The sequence below is a fragment of the Dama dama genome, chromosome 22 (genome assembly GCF_033118175.1).
Source record: "Dama dama isolate Ldn47 chromosome 22, ASM3311817v1, whole genome shotgun sequence".
NCBI lineage: Eukaryota > Metazoa > Chordata > Mammalia > Artiodactyla > Cervidae > Dama > Dama dama.
In genome coordinates, this window is record NC_083702.1 from 40964579 (window position 1) to 40983128 (window position 18550).

At 43.0% G+C, this 18550-nt stretch overlaps 1 long non-coding RNA gene across 1 annotated transcript; it reads right to left on the minus strand.

Annotated features, from left to right (window-relative positions):
- Positions 1-206: 206 nt before the first annotated feature.
- LOC133043879 (uncharacterized) lies at positions 207-18451 on the minus strand. Its single transcript, XR_009689778.1, has 3 exons — positions 18309-18451; positions 17062-17159; positions 207-303 (listed from the first exon to the last, which is right to left on the minus strand). It is a non-coding gene; the product is annotated as an uncharacterized LOC133043879 (long non-coding RNA).
- Positions 18452-18550: the final 99 nt, after the last annotated feature.

An 18550-nucleotide genomic window follows, 5' to 3' on the forward strand; every position in this document is an offset into this window, starting at 1 on the left:
GAAATTTATAGCAAAAACCATAGATAAGCCCAATTAGCAAAGGAGAGCAAATTTTATTTTATAGAGAAAGACGAGGAAGTTGGGAGGTGTAGTTTTGAACAAAAGTCCGTTGGAAAAAAGTAAGAATCAGGGTGGCGAAGCTTTTCCCATCAGCTGGACTTAATTCCTGGGCAAGAAGAACTCTTCCTGTTTAGATCTGTAATTGACGGTTCCTGTTGGGATTTGTAATTGATGACAAGTGGTAGTGCAGAGGGCTCCCTATTCTGGCCCCTTAACTCCATTTAAAATGAGGTTTCCTTTATTCTGTTTCAAAAAACAAAAATGAATAAAGTCAAAATACCCATGAAGTAAAAAAAGAAATTATCATTCTGTGTCCAGAAATCACTGTGCAGAGTTTATGCCTCTTGGGGAGGCAGGATGACACAGTAGTTTTGAGTAGAAGCTCTCAATTGCCCAGCTTTTGATATTCTAGCAGTGTGCTCTTGGGCAAATTTATTAATCTCTTCGAGTTTAATTTCTTTATCTGGAAAATAGTGTTGTAGTAGAGATCAAAAGAGATAAGACACACTTAGTAAAATGTCTGGCGCATAGCACTCAATGAATGAACCAAATGTAATTTTATGTCCCTTCTTTGTTGTTGTTCAGTTGCTCAGTCATGTCCAACTCTTTGTGACCCCATGGACAGCACACCAGGCTTCCCTGTCCATCATTGCCCAGAGCTTGCTCAAACTCAAGTGCATTGTGTCGGTGATACCATCCAACTATCGAGTCCTCTGTCATCCCTTCTCCTCCCGCCTTCAATCTTTCCCAGCATCAGGGTCTTTTCCAATGAGTCAGCTCTTTGTATCAGGTGGCCAAAGTATTGGAGCTTCAGCTACAGCATCAGTCCTTCCAATGGATATTCAGGCCTGATTTCCTTTAGGATTGATCGGTTTGATCTTCTTGCAGCCCAAGGGACTCTCAAGAGTCTTCTCCAACACCACAGTTCAAAAGCATCAGTTCTTTGGCACTCAGCCTTCTTTATGCTCCAACTCTCACATCCACACAGGACTATTGGAAAAACTATAGCTTTGATTATCTGGACCTCTATTAGCAAGGTAATGTCTCTGCTTTTTAATATACTGTCTAGGTTTGCCTGGCATGCTGCAGTCCATGGGGTCTCAAAGAGTTGGACACAACTGAGTGACTGAACTGAACTGAACTGAGGTTTGTCATAGCTTTTCTTTCAAGGAGCAAACATCTTTTAAGATGTTTTTTGCATATGTGTACTGACCTCTTGTATCAGGCAGAGTTTGAAGACAGAAGCAGAAACACCATGGATAATTCAATAAGAAATTTATTATAGGTGTTAGACCTTAGACAATTAGTAGCTGATTGAAAAGTCTGTGCAAGGCTGTTGGCTCTGTATTGTGTAGGACTTGAAGTCATCCAGGCTAGTAACCAAGGGAGCTGGATATTAAAGTAGGGATGAGTAAGCAGTAGAATCTATAAGGATAAACTAGAAACCACAAGGGTAAATCATGATGTTGAGTGAACTGCAGGAGAAGCCAGTGCCCTTCACCATGAAACTACCTATGCATTTGACCCAGGATTAGGAAAAGTTGAATGAGGAGATATGGGTTTGCGTGAGGAACTGTGCGTTGGGTACCACTGTAACTCTCACAACGTGCATTAGCAGATCAGTGACAATATGTGCTCACTACGACAATGCCTGACACATTATACTGACTTTCAATGTGAACAAACATGACAGTTAATTCACTCAGGCCTTCCAAAAATTGCTCATGCGTCTCCTGTGGCCAGCTGTAACTCAGAATCATGCAGGGAAAGAAATTTAGGGAAAGTTGGTTTTAACTTAGCTAAGTTGACATACTACAAAGACATCATACTACTTATATTGTTTATGATCCTGTCTACTTTGGTCTGAAACTGAAAACTTGGAGGAAAAAACACAACATAACATTCAGCATTCTTTTATTTTGAAATCTGGGGCCTTAAAATAGCAAAAACCATTACCTTCTTTGTTCTATTTAATGAATTTTTAGTTAAGAAAACAAATATTATTTCTTCAAAAGATATAATTTTTGTTTTTTGGGGTCATGCCACATGATTTGTGGGATCAGGAACACCCTGATCAGGGTGTTGGGCCACTGGCCCCAACAGTGAAAGCCCAGAGTCCTAATTACTGAGCCTCCAGGGTACTTCAAAAATGTAATTTTTATCATATAACATAATTTGTTTCAGAAAAGACTGTCAAACTCTTGTGCAGATTTGGCCTCTGGTAGAGAGAGGTTTTGAGTGCATGCTAAGTCACTAAGACTTAAATGTTCAATTCTCTTCAACCCTATGGACTGTAGCCTGCCAGGCTCTTCTGTCCACGGGATTCTGCAGGCAAGAAGACTAGAGTGGGTTGCCATGCCCTCCTCCAGAGGATCTTCCTGACCCAAGGATCAAACCCATGCCTCCTGCAGCTCCTGCACTGCAGGCGGATTCTTTACCGCTGAGCCACTGGGAAAGCAAGCCTGAGTACGTTGTGCCAGCATGTCTAGCTTGACTGCATCCTTGAATACCAAAGGTACTCAACTAGTGCCCATCCACACAGATGTGGACGTTTAAAGGAGTTTCAAAGAAGTCAGAATGAGGCAGGTAAATTCCCAAATAAGCACATGACAGTTGTGAGGTCTGCCTTCCAGAGTGAGACAGAACAGCGGTGGAGCCTAGCGTATTTCTGCGACGGATGACATACGTGCAGGAGGAGAGGAGATGGTTTTTTAGGATGGCAATCTAGAGGCAGAAAAATGAAAGGTATTTTTGTCAAAAATAGGATCTGGGAATTTCCCTGATGGTCCAGTAAGAATCTGTCTTGCGGTGCATCAGATGTGAGTTCAATCACTAAGATCCCACATGTGTCAGGGCAGCTAAGCTGGTGCTGCAACTATTGCATTTACACACTCCGGGGCCCATGGGCTACAACTAGAGAATCTGTGCACTGCAATGAAAGATCCTGCATGATGCAACAAATATCCCTTATCCCATAATTAACTAATTAATTAAAAAAGCAGGGTCTGAACAAGAAAAGAAACAGACGAACAAAAAATATAATAAGGTCTGAACTGCATCAGGGACCATGAAGTTGAATGTAAGTACTAAAGTTTAGTTCCAGCTGCTGCCATTGCACCCAACATTGTTGGATGGGCTTTTGCTACAGGGTCAAAATAGGGGGATATAATAAACTGATCTCTGATTCCATTTTGCTATTGTTAAGAGCCCTAGAATTTGTCCTGGTATTTTATGTACAAATAGAAAGAAGGGCTTATGATAATTAGGGAGTCCGAGGGTGGTGAATCTATTCAGGGCAAGGATTCAGGTCTGTCTACTAATCAAGATCTTACAAAAAGGCAGCCAGTAGAGAAAGTTAGGAATCCATGTCTACCATGCCCCATGCATTAAGAACTCTTCCAAATGACGCTTTAGTAATTAGCTAGGTAAAGTTATGAAGAGTTTCCATTCTCTGAAGTGAAAAATACTTTCCATTTTATATGGTGATGTCATGACTAACACAAAGAACTTTGACTTGAAAATTGTAGTTTATCCATTGAGAACTTGCATCTCTCATGTGATAATACTATCAGCGAGTGGAGAGAATCAATTATTCAAGAACTTTCTATCTGGAGAGCATAACAGAAGGCCTACACATTATACTAGAGTTTCCCCATCTCTGGGTCTCATAAATAGATGAACTAATTGGTGGAGTTTAGACATTCCATAGAGGGCTTCCCTGGTGACTTAGTGGTAAAGAATTCCTTTGCTAATGCCAATGCAGTTCCATCCCTGGGTCGGGAAGATCCCCTAGAAAAGGAAACGGCAACCCACTCCAGCATTCTTGCCTGGGAAATCCCACGGACAGAGGAGCCTGGATAGCTACAGCCCATGGGGTCTCAAAGAGTCAGACCCAACTTAGCGACTAAATAGCAACAAGAGAAATTTCTCTCTTTCCTTAGGAGGATTTAGACAGTTCTTTTTTTTTTCTCTCAAACACTTACCATTTTGTTGTTTTAATAGCAAATATATATATATGTGTATATATATATATATATATATATATATTTTACATACATACAGTATTCATTTATATATTCAAAATAACCCCCACATGGTCCCGCAGAAGGTGCTGCAGGGTTTGTGGGGACCCAGCCCTGTGCTTGGCCAGACTCCTGACAGGGCCCCTACTCTCTCTGCAGGAGCCCCTCCCAGCTTCGGAGTGTGCTCACGGACCCGGTGTTTTTGTCATTGTTTAGTTTCAGCGACAGACAATAGAAAGGCCAACTCTGTTCTGGGGGAAATGGTGTTTAATGATGCTTGTCTGTTAGCCTTAAAAAATAGCCTTGGTGCGTTCATTCTTAGAAAACCTTTCCTTTCCATTACATGCAGACAGGTTGGTCCTAAAGCTGCTGGGGGCAGCACTCACGGAAGTGGGCGCTAGGGAAGCAGTCATGGGGGCGGGAGGAAGGCGGATGTGTGGCTCCATTTGCTCGTCTGCAATGTGGGTGAGAACTGCCTCCTGTCTCCTGGTCTGGCGGCTCCAAGGAGTTGAGCACACCACCCCTCCATTTCCGGGTACGTTCCAACAGACACAGGTGAATTTCAGGGGGAAAAAAAAAGGCAGATCACTCCTCGGGATGGTGGCTGAGCCAGCGGAGGGCCCCGGAGGGCACACAGCCTCTTCCGGGCTTGCTCACCGTGAGCGGCAGGAACACTGAGGCGCCTTCCTGAGCTGCTCGCCCAGCAAAGAGCACTGTCCACTCGCGGAGCGATAAGACAGTATCAGTCCTTAAAAGGGATGGGGATAGGGGGACAAAAGTGTGTCAAGCTGCCTCAAGGAGTAGCCACTCTGGTCCAGCCCTTGGAGCAGCTGTCCTGGGGCAGGATTTCCACTGCCCCACCTCTCTGTATAACTGAACTGGGCTGGGTGGGGGCGGCGCTGAGGTGCTTCTGTGCCCTAGGATTTATGCTCATCGCAAGCGCAGTGAAGCTCAATATTCCTCCTCGCTCATCGGTCAGGCCCTCATCGAGATCTCCAGCATCGGAAGCGTGCGCGACGCCCCTTGAGTGCTGCTGTGCCTAGTAAGGGGCGCGGGGCCCTCAGGGAGGCTGCTGCAATGCACAAGAGCAGGGCGAGGCCGGGGGCATCCCGCAGCACCGGGGAGGGGTGAGCAAATGGAGGGGACCTTGTCCCCAGACATCCGAGGGTCAAGCCACAGACTTGTCCGAGCGGTGGGCACAGTGTAAGGTGTCACATCCATAGCTCGCCATCCTCGCCCAGAACCTGGGGTAGGGGCAGCCAAGGTGGGATCTGGCGGAAGGCCTGACCACAGCCACTTCCAGCCACGTGGCTTTCCGCAAGTGACCTCACTCTCTGAGCCTCAACTTCCTCCAGTGGAAAGGGATAAAACTTTACCTTTTCAAGGTTATCTTGAGGGTTAGAGAAAAAGTGAGTAGCTGGCACAAGTAGAGTCCCAGTAAGCAAGAACTGGTATCATCAGAGGACACTGGCCTCTCTTTATACTCAGTTGGAAGAATCTAAACCTGACCCTGCCCTGGGCAGAGAACACAGTCAGAGCCCCCACACCATCCTCTACAGAACTGAAAGATTGTAAACCAAGCCAGGGAACAGTGACATGAAACTTGTTCCACCTTTCCATCTTGATAACCTAGAAGGCAGTTTTAATTAATTTAGAATTCTTAGCTTTCTTGGAGTTCTACCAGAAAGATGAGCCCCATCTGGGCCCTGTCTGGTACAGGGGGACTGCTCGCACTGCATCCGTTGTTGTTTAGTTTCTTAGTCACCTCGGACTCTTTGCGACCCTATGGACTGTAGCCTACCAGGCTCCTCTGTCCATGGGATTTCCCAGGCAAGGATCCTGTAATGGTTGCCATTTCCTTGTCCATAAAGTGAAAGTGAAAGTGAAGTCACTCAGTCATGTCTGACTCTTTGAGACCTGGTGGACTGTAGCCTACCGGGCTCCTCCGTCCATGGGATTTTCCAGGCAAGAGTACTGGAGTGGTTTGCCATTTCCTTCTCCAGGGGTCCTCCTGGAGGATCTTCCTGACCCAGGGATTGAACCCAGGTCTCCCACACTGTAGGTACACGCTTTACCGTCTGAACCACCAGGGAAGATCCTTCTTCTCCATAGATAGTTGTTAATGACATTATGCAAACCTGATCTTGACCAAGCTTAAAGCTGTGAGGTCAGCACACTTGGTCATCATCGTTACCTCTGATATAAGACATGAAGGGACATTGTTTGGTGAAAGGGATATGTTTAAAAAGGAGCAATGGAGAGAAGGGAAGAGAATCTAGGGAAGGTACAGGAAAATGAGGATGAGCAGAATGAGAGGTAGGAGGAAGAGGAGGTACAGGGGTCAAGGAGGAAAATCAATTTAGGTTTGGATCAGAAGAAAGAGAAGAGATTTTAATATTGGATTTTAGATCTCCCACATGTTTATTAGCCTTTCCTGAGGCATCATTAATGGCAGGAATTTTGGAATTTTCTTTTAGAGGGTTCTTCATACTGTTGCCAGACTCAGTGAGTCTGTGCCAACAAACACGCTAAGTACTTTCTGTCAAAGCAGATTTATTACTTGTGACAAGTAAAGAGGTGAGGAAATAGCTCTCAAAGCACTGTCTCTCCAAACAGCAGGATCAGGAAGTTCTAAGCTAAGGGCATCTGCATATTCAAGAAAGGATGAGTGTGATCTTCCACTAGAGGTGGAGTTCTAGAGGTGATTGTGCAGTGTGACAACAGGCTCAAACAGATGTTGCTGTTTAAAGCACAGCAGCTATCCCTGCCCTTGGGGTGGAGATTTTAACTTTAAAATGAGGCAAAGTTTACTCTAGGTTGACAAAATCCAGGCATCTAATTGAGAGAAGTCAAGAGGGTCAGCAAAGGTCAGCATCATCAATCCTTAGGCTCCACTTAGTCTGGTGGTTAAGTGCTCTGGGGGGTTTGGATCCTGCAAAACAGCTTGTGAATGTGCTTCAGACTGATCTTTGCCTTTGAAACAGAACTAGAAGTCTTTATGACTGATTTATTATCTTTGCTGTGGCTACTTCTCTTTCCTGCTAATAGTCATTTGCTCTTGTTCTTTGTTCCTTTTAAAATCATTAATTGCTGAGATCTATTCTTTGTTTCCACAGGAACACCAAGGAACCCATAGCTTATCTTTCCCCCAGTCATCAGCAAAGAGAACACAGAGTTCTGAAATAAGCTTGTCCAGTGCATGCTACTATGATATTTCTCTTATTACCTGTTATTCTACTTCTGCAAGATATGATACAATCTGGTTCAATCCCATCCCTTCCTTACTAACAATGCTCATTTGAAAATGCAAATGGTTAAATTTTTAGAATCTTTCAACCACTGTTTCTAAGGTAACAAGCAAATGAATTGTCTTATTGCCCCAGAATAACCGCTGAAGTTCTGAAGTGTCCTTGGTGAGGGACTTCCCTGGTGGTCCAGTGGTTAAGACTCCCCATTTCTACTGCAGAGGCATGAGTTCGATCCCTGATTAGGAAACTGAGATCCCAGATGCATGTGCTGCAACCAAAAGGAAAGAAAGAAAGTGTCCTTGGTAAGATCCTGCCAGAGCTTCCAATATTGAATACTTGTTGCCCCCACAATTTTGATCCCATTTTCAAATGACAAGAGCAAAAAAGAATAAGTGGGCCAGGAAGGTGTCTTGGAGCTATCAGCCCAGTTCATCTGTGAGAACCTGAAATAGTGAAAACAAATCAGGAGGCTTGCATCACAGATAATAAAAAGAATAAAGTTTTAGGTGGTGCTTCGATACAGACAGCAGATCAGGAGCAGGGCTCCTTGCAATGTGAAGGGAGGAAAAAGGGGTCTCAGGCATGTTCTTTTCTCCTTCTTGTGGCCGGGGTCTGAGTAGCAAAGAGTCCAGTCCTCATTGGAACTGAAGTGCCACAATTTTAGTGAAGGAGTCTTTTGGGCCTAGAAAAGAGAACAACAGTCTCAAAGGCCCCTTGCTGAATCATCTAACTTCGGAGAAAACAAAGCATAATTTTAGTTCCATCCTGATGCTCCAGGCCAGTTGCATCTATCTGGGACTTATCACCCCCTGTCCGGAAACCTACCACCCCCTACACCCACCAAGAAGACTTATCACCCCCTGCCCAACTACAAGCGTCATCTCAACAAAGAATATTCAAAATATCCCGCCTGATTGACGTTTCCCTTATCGCTTCCACAAACCTCCCTATAAGTATGAAGCCTCCCTGATCCCTTTCGGCGCTCAGCCTGGTCGTTAGGCCGACTGTCGCCCCTCCTTGCCTGAATAAAGGTAACCTACTTCTGTTGAGGTCGTCTTTCCTTTTCTGCCTCACCGGAACTGTACCTTACATTTTGAAAATGGGCCGGAACACTGTTTGCATAAACTTGTATTGAAGAATGCTGGGTGTGGGCAAGGATGGCATTTTAGTAAGAGGGGCCCATTGAAATTTAGCCAATTTGAGAAACAGATGGCCAAAGATGGGTCCTTGAGAAAAAGGAATGATTCTTAAGTATTGGTAGCCACTGTTTGGTCAAGAGGAATTGGGGGGCGGTGATAGGTAAGGGTTATGGTCATGTGCAAGAAGGGGTAAGGAGGAACCACTGTGGGGACAAGGACACGAGAAGGCCACTCACGTCCTTCAGTCTCACCTTGGATATCACCACTGACAGAATGGGGTTAAAGTAAGGTCTTTAACAACCAAGTTGAATTTATCCTCCTTAATCATGAATCTTTAAAGAATAGTAGCTTCAACAAAGAGTTAATTGATTAGCAGCATCAGTCTCCAAGACTCAAAGCTTTTAGCACCTGAATTGCTGGGCTAGTTTCCTTTTTGATTGCTGAATCCTGTGGCTACCTTCTCACGTTTTTGTTCTTTGTTTTCCAAATTAACCTTGAATTTTGTTTTCCAGTTGGTATTTCAACTCACCAGATCTTTTTGACTGTTCAAATACACACAACAATGAGATCACTTTACCTAGATTGAGACGTTAATACCTATTGTCAATCATAGGGAAAGAATAACTTTCTTGGCACGACTGAAAACTGTTCTAGCCTTTAAAGGAAGTAATCTGGCAATATCTGTTATATTGAAATTACAGTCCGTCCTAGCAATTCTCTTCCTGGGAATTGTTCTAGTACTTGTGGATTGTTCACAGGTGGCAAAAGTTGGAAACAAACAAGTTTCATTAGAATAATAATGAATTTTAGGTAATTATTAAAAATGACTTAGAGCTATTACTATAACCTGGAGGGATTGCTATGGCTTGTTGAATAAAGTAAGAATCAGAGAAAAGTGAACCATGTTCTATTTAATAAAATGGTAATATCTCTGTATATGTATATTAATATATGGTTAAATGAGCATGGATAAAAGTACTGATGTACACATGGATTAGGGGAAATTAGTGGTTTATACTTACACCAATACCACACTTCTTGGTTATTATATAGCATGTCTTTAAATCAGGTTGTGAAAGTCCTTTTTAACTGTTCTTCAGGACTGTTTTCATTGTTCTTGGTCCTTTGCATTTCCAGGCTCAGGTCTCCAATTATTCCACTTCTTGTCAAATCCAAAGAATATTTTCCAGTTTATTCTTAAATTGATCTTTAAGAGGACTGAAAGTTTTTTTTTTTTTACTTACGTGAACTGCTCTCTCTCTCGCCTCTGTGAGTATTCTTCTGGTTTTCCTTCTGTTTTTCTGGCTGTTCCCATTTCTCTTTAAGGTATATCTTCCTCCCTTTCTATTAAACACTAGAATTTTTCAAGACTTGGTCTGGACACTTTCTTCATTACACACTTCATGTAAACTAATATTGTTTCATAACCAGAACTTTAATCAACTTATAAATGAGAGAAATTTTTTTTTTCTCTGTAATAGTCCTTTCCTGGTGGCTGGCTTAGTGATAAAGAATCCACCTGCCAATGCAGGAGATGCCAGTTTGATCCCTGGAAATGGAAATGGCAATCCATTCAAGTATTCTTGCTTGGAAAATCCCATGGACAGAGGAGCCTGGTGGGTTACAGTCCATGGAGTTACAAAGGAGCTGAATACAACCGAGCAACTAAACAACAATAGTAATAGTGTAGCTGGTCCCCCAGCTGGTGGAAAGCTCTTCTTTACAGAACTTTCAGTACCTAGTTTACTTCTATTTTGTTCCTTAAAGATTCCCTTGGGCAGAGGTTATAACATGGAGTCCATTATATTGATTTTCTGTTGCTGACACAACAAATCACCACAATCTCAGCTGCTTTGAATAACACCTACTTGTTATCTCACAGTTTCATCTCCAAGCTTTTCAGGTTGTTGGCATAATTTGTTTCCTTCTCATGCTTTCCACTTGGCCCCTCCATATTTAACCAGCAACAGCTGAGCCCTCCTCATGCTTTCATTCTCACATACTCCCTGTGCCAGAGAAGGAAATGGCAACACACTCCAGCATTCCTGCCTGGAGAATCCCATGGACAGAGGAGCCTGGTGGGCTACAGTCCATGGCGTCACAAGAGTCGGACATGACTTAGCAAATAAACCACCCACCACCACAACCTGTGCCACCTCTCTCTGGCTTCCTCTCCTATCCTCACTGTTTGGGTTTTAAGGTTCAAATGATTATGCTGGGCTGGTGCACCTAGATCCAGATAACTTAAGCCAATCTGCCTATTTTAAGGTCAGCTGATTAGTGATTTTAGTCATATCGGCAAAGTCCCTTTTGAATGTAAGCAATCACTGCAGATGGTGATTGCAGCCATGAAATTAAAAGATGCTTACTCCTTGGAAGGAAAGTTATGACCAACCTAGATAGCATATTAAAAAGCAGAGACATTACATTGCCAACAAAGGTCCAGCTAGTCAAGGCTATGGTTTTTCCAGTGGTCACGTATGGATGTAAGAGTTGGACTGTGAAGAAAGCTGAGCAGCGAAAAATTGATGCTTTTGAACTGTGGTGTTGGAGCAGACTCTTGAGAGTCCCTTGGACTGCAAGGAGATCCAACCAATCCATCCTAAAGGAGATCAGTCCTGGGTGTTCCTTGGAAGGACTGATGCTGAAACTGAAACTCCAATACTTTGGCCACCTCATGCGAAGAGTTGACTCATTGGAAAAGACCCTGATACTGGGAGGGCTTGGGGGCAGGAGGAGAAGGGGACGACAGAGGATGAGATGGCTGGATGGCATCACTGACTCGATGGACATGAGTGTGAGTGAACTCCGGGAGTTGGTGATGGACAGGGAGGCCTGGCGTGCTGCGAAGATTCATAGGGTCTCAAGGAGTCGGACATGACTGAGTGACTGAACTGAACTGAATAATAACCAACCAGACTTAAATTGAAGCAAGTAAGGAAAACCACTACACCATTCAGTTTGCTATGACCAGTGCATTCTCTTGGCAGAACTCTATTAGCCTTTGCCCTGCTTCATTCTGTACTCCAAGGCCAGATTTGCCTGTTACTTCAGGTGTTTCTTGACTTCCTACTTTTGCATTCCAGTCCCCTATAATGAAAAGGACATCTTTTTGGGGTGTTACTTCTAGAAGGTCTTGTAGATCTTCATAGACCCATTCAACTTCAGCTTCTTCAGCATTACTGGTTGGGGCATAGACTTGGATTACTGTGATATTGAATGGTTTGCCTTGGAAATGAACAGAGATAATTCTGTCATTTTTGAAACTGCATCCAAGTGCTACATTTCAGACTCTTTTGTTGACTCTGATGGCTACTCCATTTCTTCTAAGGGATTCTTGCCTGCTGTAGTAGATATAATGGTCATCTGAGTTAAATTCACCCATCCCAGTCCATTTTAGTTCACTGATTCCTAAAATGTTGATGTTCACTCTTGCCATCTCCTGTTGTTCACTTCCAATTTGCCTTGATTCATGGACCTAACATTCTAGGTTTCCTATGCAATATTGCTCTTTACAACATCAGACCTTTCTTCCATCACCAGTCACATCCACAACTGGGTGTTCTTTTGCTTTGGCTCTATCTCTCCATCTTTCTGGAGTTATTTCTCCACTGATCTCCAGTAGCATATTGGGGCACCTACCGACCTGGCTGCGTGGTGCAGGAGCAGCGGCTGTGCGGCTTAGGATCAGAAGAAAGGAGATATCCCACATCCAAGGTCAGGAGTGGTGGCTGTGAGGAGCTACCCCATGTCCAAAGTAAAGACAAGTGGCTATGCTTTGCTGGAGCAGCCGTGAAGAGATACCCAACGTCCAAGATAAGAGAAACCCAAGTAGGATGGTAGGCGCTGAGAGAGGTCATCAGAGGGCAGACAGACTGAAACCACAATCACAGACAACTAGTCAGTCTGATCACATGGAGCACAGCCTTGTCTAACTCAGTGAAACTAAGCCAGGCCATGTGGGGTCACCCAACACAGACAAGTCACGGTGGAGAGGTCTGACAGAATGTGGTCCACTGGAGAAGGGAATGGCAAACCACTTTAGTATTCTTGCCTTAAGAACCCCATGAACAGTATGAAAAGACCATTCAGGTATGATCTAAATCAAATCCCGCTGCTCCTGCACCACGCAGCCAGGTCGGTAGGTGCCCCAATATGCTACTGGAGATCAGTGGAGAAATAACTCCAGAAAGATGAAGAGATAGAGCCAAAGCAAATACAGTGGAAGTGACAAATAGATTCAAGGGATTAGATCTGTTAGACAGAGTGCCTGAAGAACTATGGATGGAGGTTCATGACATTGTACAGGAGGCAGAGATCAAGACCATCCCCAAGAAAAAGAAATGCAAAAAGGCAAAATGGTTGTCTGAGGAAGCCTTAAAAATAGCTGTGAAAAGAAGAGAAGTGAAAGGCAAAGGAGAAAAGGAAAGATATACCCATTTGAATGCAGAGTTCCAAAGATAGCAAGCGGAGATAAGAAAGCCTTCTTCAGTGATCAGTGCAAATACATAGAGGAAAACAATAGAATGGGAAAGACTAGAGATCTTTTCAAGAAAATAAGAGATACCAAAGGAACATTTCATGCAAAAATGGGCACAATAAAGGACAGAAATGGTATGGACCTAACAGAAGCAAAAGATATTAAGAAGAGGCCTGGAAAACACCAGTTTTCATCCCAATCCCTAAGAAAGGCAATGCCAAAGAATGCTCAAACTACTGCACAATTGCACTCATCTCACACGCTAGTAATGATCAAAATTCTCCAAGCCAGGCTTCAGCAATATGTGACCTGCGAACTTCCAGAAGTTCAGGCTGGTTTTAGAAAAGGCAGAGGAACCAGAGATCAAATTGCCAACATCTGTTGGGTCATTGAAAAAGCAAGAGAGTTCCAGAAAAACATCTATTTCTGCTTTATTGACTATGTAAATCCTTGAACTATATGGACCACAATAAACTCTGGAAAATTCTTGAAAACACAGGAATACCAGACCACCTGACCTGCCTCCTGAGAAACCTGTATGCAGGAAGCAATAATTAGAACTGGACATGGAACAACAGACTGGTTCCAAATTGGGAAAGAAGTATGTCAAGGCTGTATATTGTCACCCTGCATATTTAACTTATATGCAGAGTTCATCATGTGAAATGCTGGGCTGGATGAAGCACAAGCTGGAATCAAGACTGCCAGGAGAAATATCAATAACCTCAGATATGCAGATGACACCACCCTTGTGGTGTCAGTGAAGAAGAACTAAAGAGCCTCTTGATGAAAGTGAAAGAGGAGAGTGAAAAAGTTGGCTTAAAAGTCAACGTTCAGAAAACTAAGATCATGGCATCTGGTCTCATCACTTCGTGGCCAATAGATGGGGAAAGAGTGGAAACAGTGACAGACTGTATTATTTTGGGCTTCAAAATCATTGCAGATGGTTACTGCAGCCATGAAATTAAAAGATGCTTGCTCCTTTGAGGAAAAGTTATGACCAACCTAGACAGCATATTAAAAAGCAGAGGCATTACTTTGCCAACATAGGTCCATCTAGACAAAACTATGGTTTTTCCAGTAGTCATGTATGGATTTGAGAGTTGGACTATAAATATAGCTGAGTACCAAAGAATTGATGCTTTTGAACTGTGGTGTTGAAGACTCTTGCGAGTCCCTTGGACTGCAAGGAGATTCAACCAGTCCATCCTAAAGGAAATCAGGTCTGAATATTCATTGGCAGGACTGATCTGAAGCTGAAACTCCAATACTTTGGTCACCTGATGCAAAGAACTGACTCATTGGAAAAGACCCTGATGATGGCAAAGATTGAAGGCAGGAGGAGAAGGGGACAACAGAGGATGAGGTGGTTGGATGGCATCACTGACTCAATGGACATGAATTTGAGTAAACTCCGGGAGTTGGTGATGGACAGGGAGGCCGGGCATGCTGCAGTCTATGGGGTTGCAAAGAGTCAGACACAACTGAGAGACTGAACTGAACTGAATAATAACCATGGAGTAACACCAGGAGGTGAAAGTCATATGGTCCAAACTTATGCTTACCACATCAATGGACAGAATTCAGGAATACCATGAATTTGGATGGCAGACAATTAACTTTATTTTCACTAAGCATTTTATGGAAAGATACCATTTCCTTCAGATGTAAATGTTGGCAACAAAGCCACAGAAATATAGCACTATTAATGTTTTTTCACCAGAGAAATCACAGGTATTCTTATGTTATTAGTGTTAATGCAGATAATCTTAAATGGCTTTTATGTCCATCACTTTCAAAATCACAGCTGCTATTAGGTCCGCTACTAGATCTCATTTATTTTGTTAATACAGAAACATTATCATATCACACATTTGTTTTTTAAAATATTTTGTTAAGTTTTTATACTCAATTCGTTTCTTTTGTAATTGTATATATTTTATTTTAAGCATTCCAAAACATTATTCTATGAAGGAGTCTATAGGCTCCACCAAACTGCCAGAGAAACTTATGGCACAAGAAAGGAAAAGAATTTTTGCCTTTAGGAACAGTTTTCCTTGGGGAGAGGAGCTAAGATGGTGGAGGAATAGGATGGGGAGACCACTTTCTCCCCTACAAATTCATTGAAAGAACATTTGAACGCTGAGCAAACTTCACAAAACAACTTCTGACCGCTAGCAGAAGACATCAGGTGCCCAGAAAAGCAGCCCATCGTCTTCGAAAGGAGGTAGGACAAAATATAAAAGATAAAAAGAGAGACAAAAGGAACAGTTTTCCTTTCTGAGGTTGAAATTAGGTTACTGCCATTTCTACATTCCAGCATAAACAAATTAGAGAGAGGAATTTCAAGGTAGACATTCCTTTGCACAGAAGTTGCATACAACATTTTTTGCTCATATGTCATTGTGAGATCTGAAATGTGGCAATATTTAGCTGCAAGGGAGGCTTGGGGAATGTATTCTGGAAAGTGACCTGGTACCTAAATACTACTAATGAGGAAGAACAGATTATTGGGGACAACCAGGGCTTCCCTGGTGGCAGTAAAGAATCTGCCTGCAGTGCAGGAGATCTGGGTTCAATCCCTGGGTGGGAAGATCTCTTGGAGGAGGGCATGGCAACCCACTCCAGTATTCTTGCCTGGAGAATCCCCATGGACAGAGGAGCCTGGTGGGCTACAGTCTGTTTGGTCGCAAAGAGTCAGACACAACTCAATGACTATTCACAAGAAAAGAAAATCAATGACCTCATTTATCTCTTAAATGAATAATAGGCATCTTTATTTTTTAGAAATTTCTTACTATAGACTTGCTAATGATGTCATGCACTTTTCCAAAACATGTTTTTTAAGTGAAGGCATTAACAAGCCTTGAGTCTAAGTATTATGTGCTTGAAAGACTGAGATAATATCTATAGCCAAAGTAATTTGACTCGAGAGACTTTCTTTTGAATATTGTAAAACACAGGGAGAGGATCTGTAATTTATGACAGGGCACACAGTATAGAAGAATCTAATCTTTTGAGGGATCTTTCCCCAGCCTGACCAGTCAGATAACAAAGTTATTCATTTGGCATACTGAGTTATAAATGTCTTAAAGAGAAGGCAACTTATAGTCTTGATTAAACAACTTTCAGGTCCTGGAGATTGTGTCCTCCCCATGCAAGTCTTCTTGCTGGTGACCCTTTAGGGCTGTGGTATTGACAAACGTCAGTTGTACTTCTAGGAGTGGTGGAAAAAGACTACACTTTGGAAAATCAGACAGGCTTTCATTGTCTAAAGGAGACAGGAGAAAGTCAGCACAAACACAGGCAAGGATACACAGCACAGAGATCAGTAACTCCATCTCAAATAGAGTTGTAGCTTCTTGGGCATTACATCTTGCTGGACTAATATCTTCCTTAGGCTTCCTTCCTTAGGCACTATAGGGGGCTTCCCTTGTAGCTCAGTCGGTAGAGAATCTCCCTGCAATGCAGGAGACGTGGGTTTAATTCCTGAGTCAGGAAGATCCCCCGGAGAAGAAAATGGTAACCCACTCCAGTTTTCTTGCTTGGAGAATCCCAAGGACAGAGGAGGCTGGCAGGTTACAGTCTACAGGGTCGCAAGAGTTGGACACAACTCATCAATAACAGAGAGATGGGCTCTATAGGAGTGGGATCTGTGTCAGACTTTCCTGAAACAAAACACCTTGTTTCTTGGGTTCATTTCTGTTTGCTGACTTGTGTGGCTTAGGTTCTAGAAAACCACTTATGTGACCCAAGTATACCACCCCATATTCCAGGAACTGCTTTTAGCCATATGTTAGTTGATGTAAGTATCCCAACAATCCTGAAGTAAATATTAATGTTATTCTCAATTACAGATGAGAAAACTGAGCAGAAACAGGTTAAGTAATTTCCCCAAAGCTGTATGTCTAGTGAGTGGTGGAGTCATGAGAGCAAAGGAATACCCTTTCTTGTATATTGCAAAAACTAAGCACCTCTGCCCTTTCTCATTCTTATTCACTCAGGTTGGATTTCTTGTTTACCTCGTTCACTTTAAAAATGAAAGTTATTTTCCCAGCTAAAAATGGGTCTATTCTAGAATATCAGGAGACTTGTAACACAGAAGAACAAACCTGACTCCATACTGGATCTGTTCCTTTAGCTCTGACCTTTTGCTGGTGCTTAGTCATGCTGGTTCTGCAGCTTTGTCCAAAAGAATGTTGCCTGTAGCCTGAAATGTACATGATAGTCCATTCTCAAGGCTCTGCCTCCAGGCTTAACCTTTAAATGTGTAACAGTTTTCATTTGTTGTTATTGTTGTTTGGTTACTAAGTGTTACCCTTTTATGACCCCATAGACTGTAGCCCACCAGGCTCTCTGTCCATGGGATTTCCCAGGCAAAAATACTGGAGTGGGTTACCATTTCCTTCTCCAGTGGATCTTCCTGACCCAGGGATCAAGTCTGGTTTTTCTGCATTGGCTGGCAAGTCTTTACCACTAAGCCACCAGGGAAGCCCAATTTTCTTTTATGCAGAGATAAAAAGTTGCATAACAGAATAACAATTGTCTTGTTTTATGTTTACAGGACCGTCATAACCAGACCTATGTGGATAGCTACAGGAGCAGAAGGTTATCACATCACCTTGGGGGTATGACCTGCACCAAGAAGGTCACACCTTCATACCTGCAACAGCCAACCACATTCCCTCCCCCTTTAGTACAAAAGAAGCCTGAATTCTAATTTAGATTTAAGATGTTTCTTTGGGACATTGGTCTGCCATCTTTTCTGTCTGCTGGCTTTCTGAATAAAGTCGCTATTCCTTGTTCCAACAACTGGCCCCTCGATTTATTGGCCAGTCATGCAGCAGGCAGTGTCAGTATGCATTTGGTAACTAAACTGCAATTTGGGTCAAGCAAACTATAGCAAAAGCCATAGTCCAACAAACAAAGCAAAGTTACTTTATGGAGAAAAAGGCGGAGTTTGGGAGCAGTTCTTTTGAAGGAAATTTCACTGGGGAAAAGTGAGGGTGACAGTTTCTCATTGGCTGAGTTGTGGGGTAGTCTATTTCTTTTATGAGCCGCAATGTATGGGTTGGTCAAAAAGTTTGTTGGACAGCTTACATCTTTTCCTGTTGGGCCCTGTAATTGACAATTCTTTCTGTAATTTACTGAGAGTGATACCGTGCTGCATGACAGCTCCCCCTTCTGGCCTCTCAACTCTATTTTGGTGAGGTTTCCCTTTACTGTATTAATTTTCACAACTTTGATCTATAGAAATCCTCAGGCAAAAAGAGTCTATTTCCTTTGAGAAAGTTTCTCTGTGTTAAAGGATGTTCCCCTTTGTTAGAAATATACATTTTCAGCCCGGAGTTAGACTTACTGAATGGGTAATTTTGTAGGCGGTGCTCTTCAGTCCCTTTTAAACAAATCCTTTAAAAGGTTCTGATGCAAGACAAAGAGCCACTGTTGGAGAAGTTTTCTTCTTCAGATACATGAGCTAGCTGTGCAAGCTTGGGAGATAACTGGAGGGGCGGGCTCCCCGGACTCTACTTCATCCGAGCGGCACTAGGACCCCGGTACCTGGTACCGGGTCTCGCTCCTGCCGTTGCGCCGGGGCGGGGT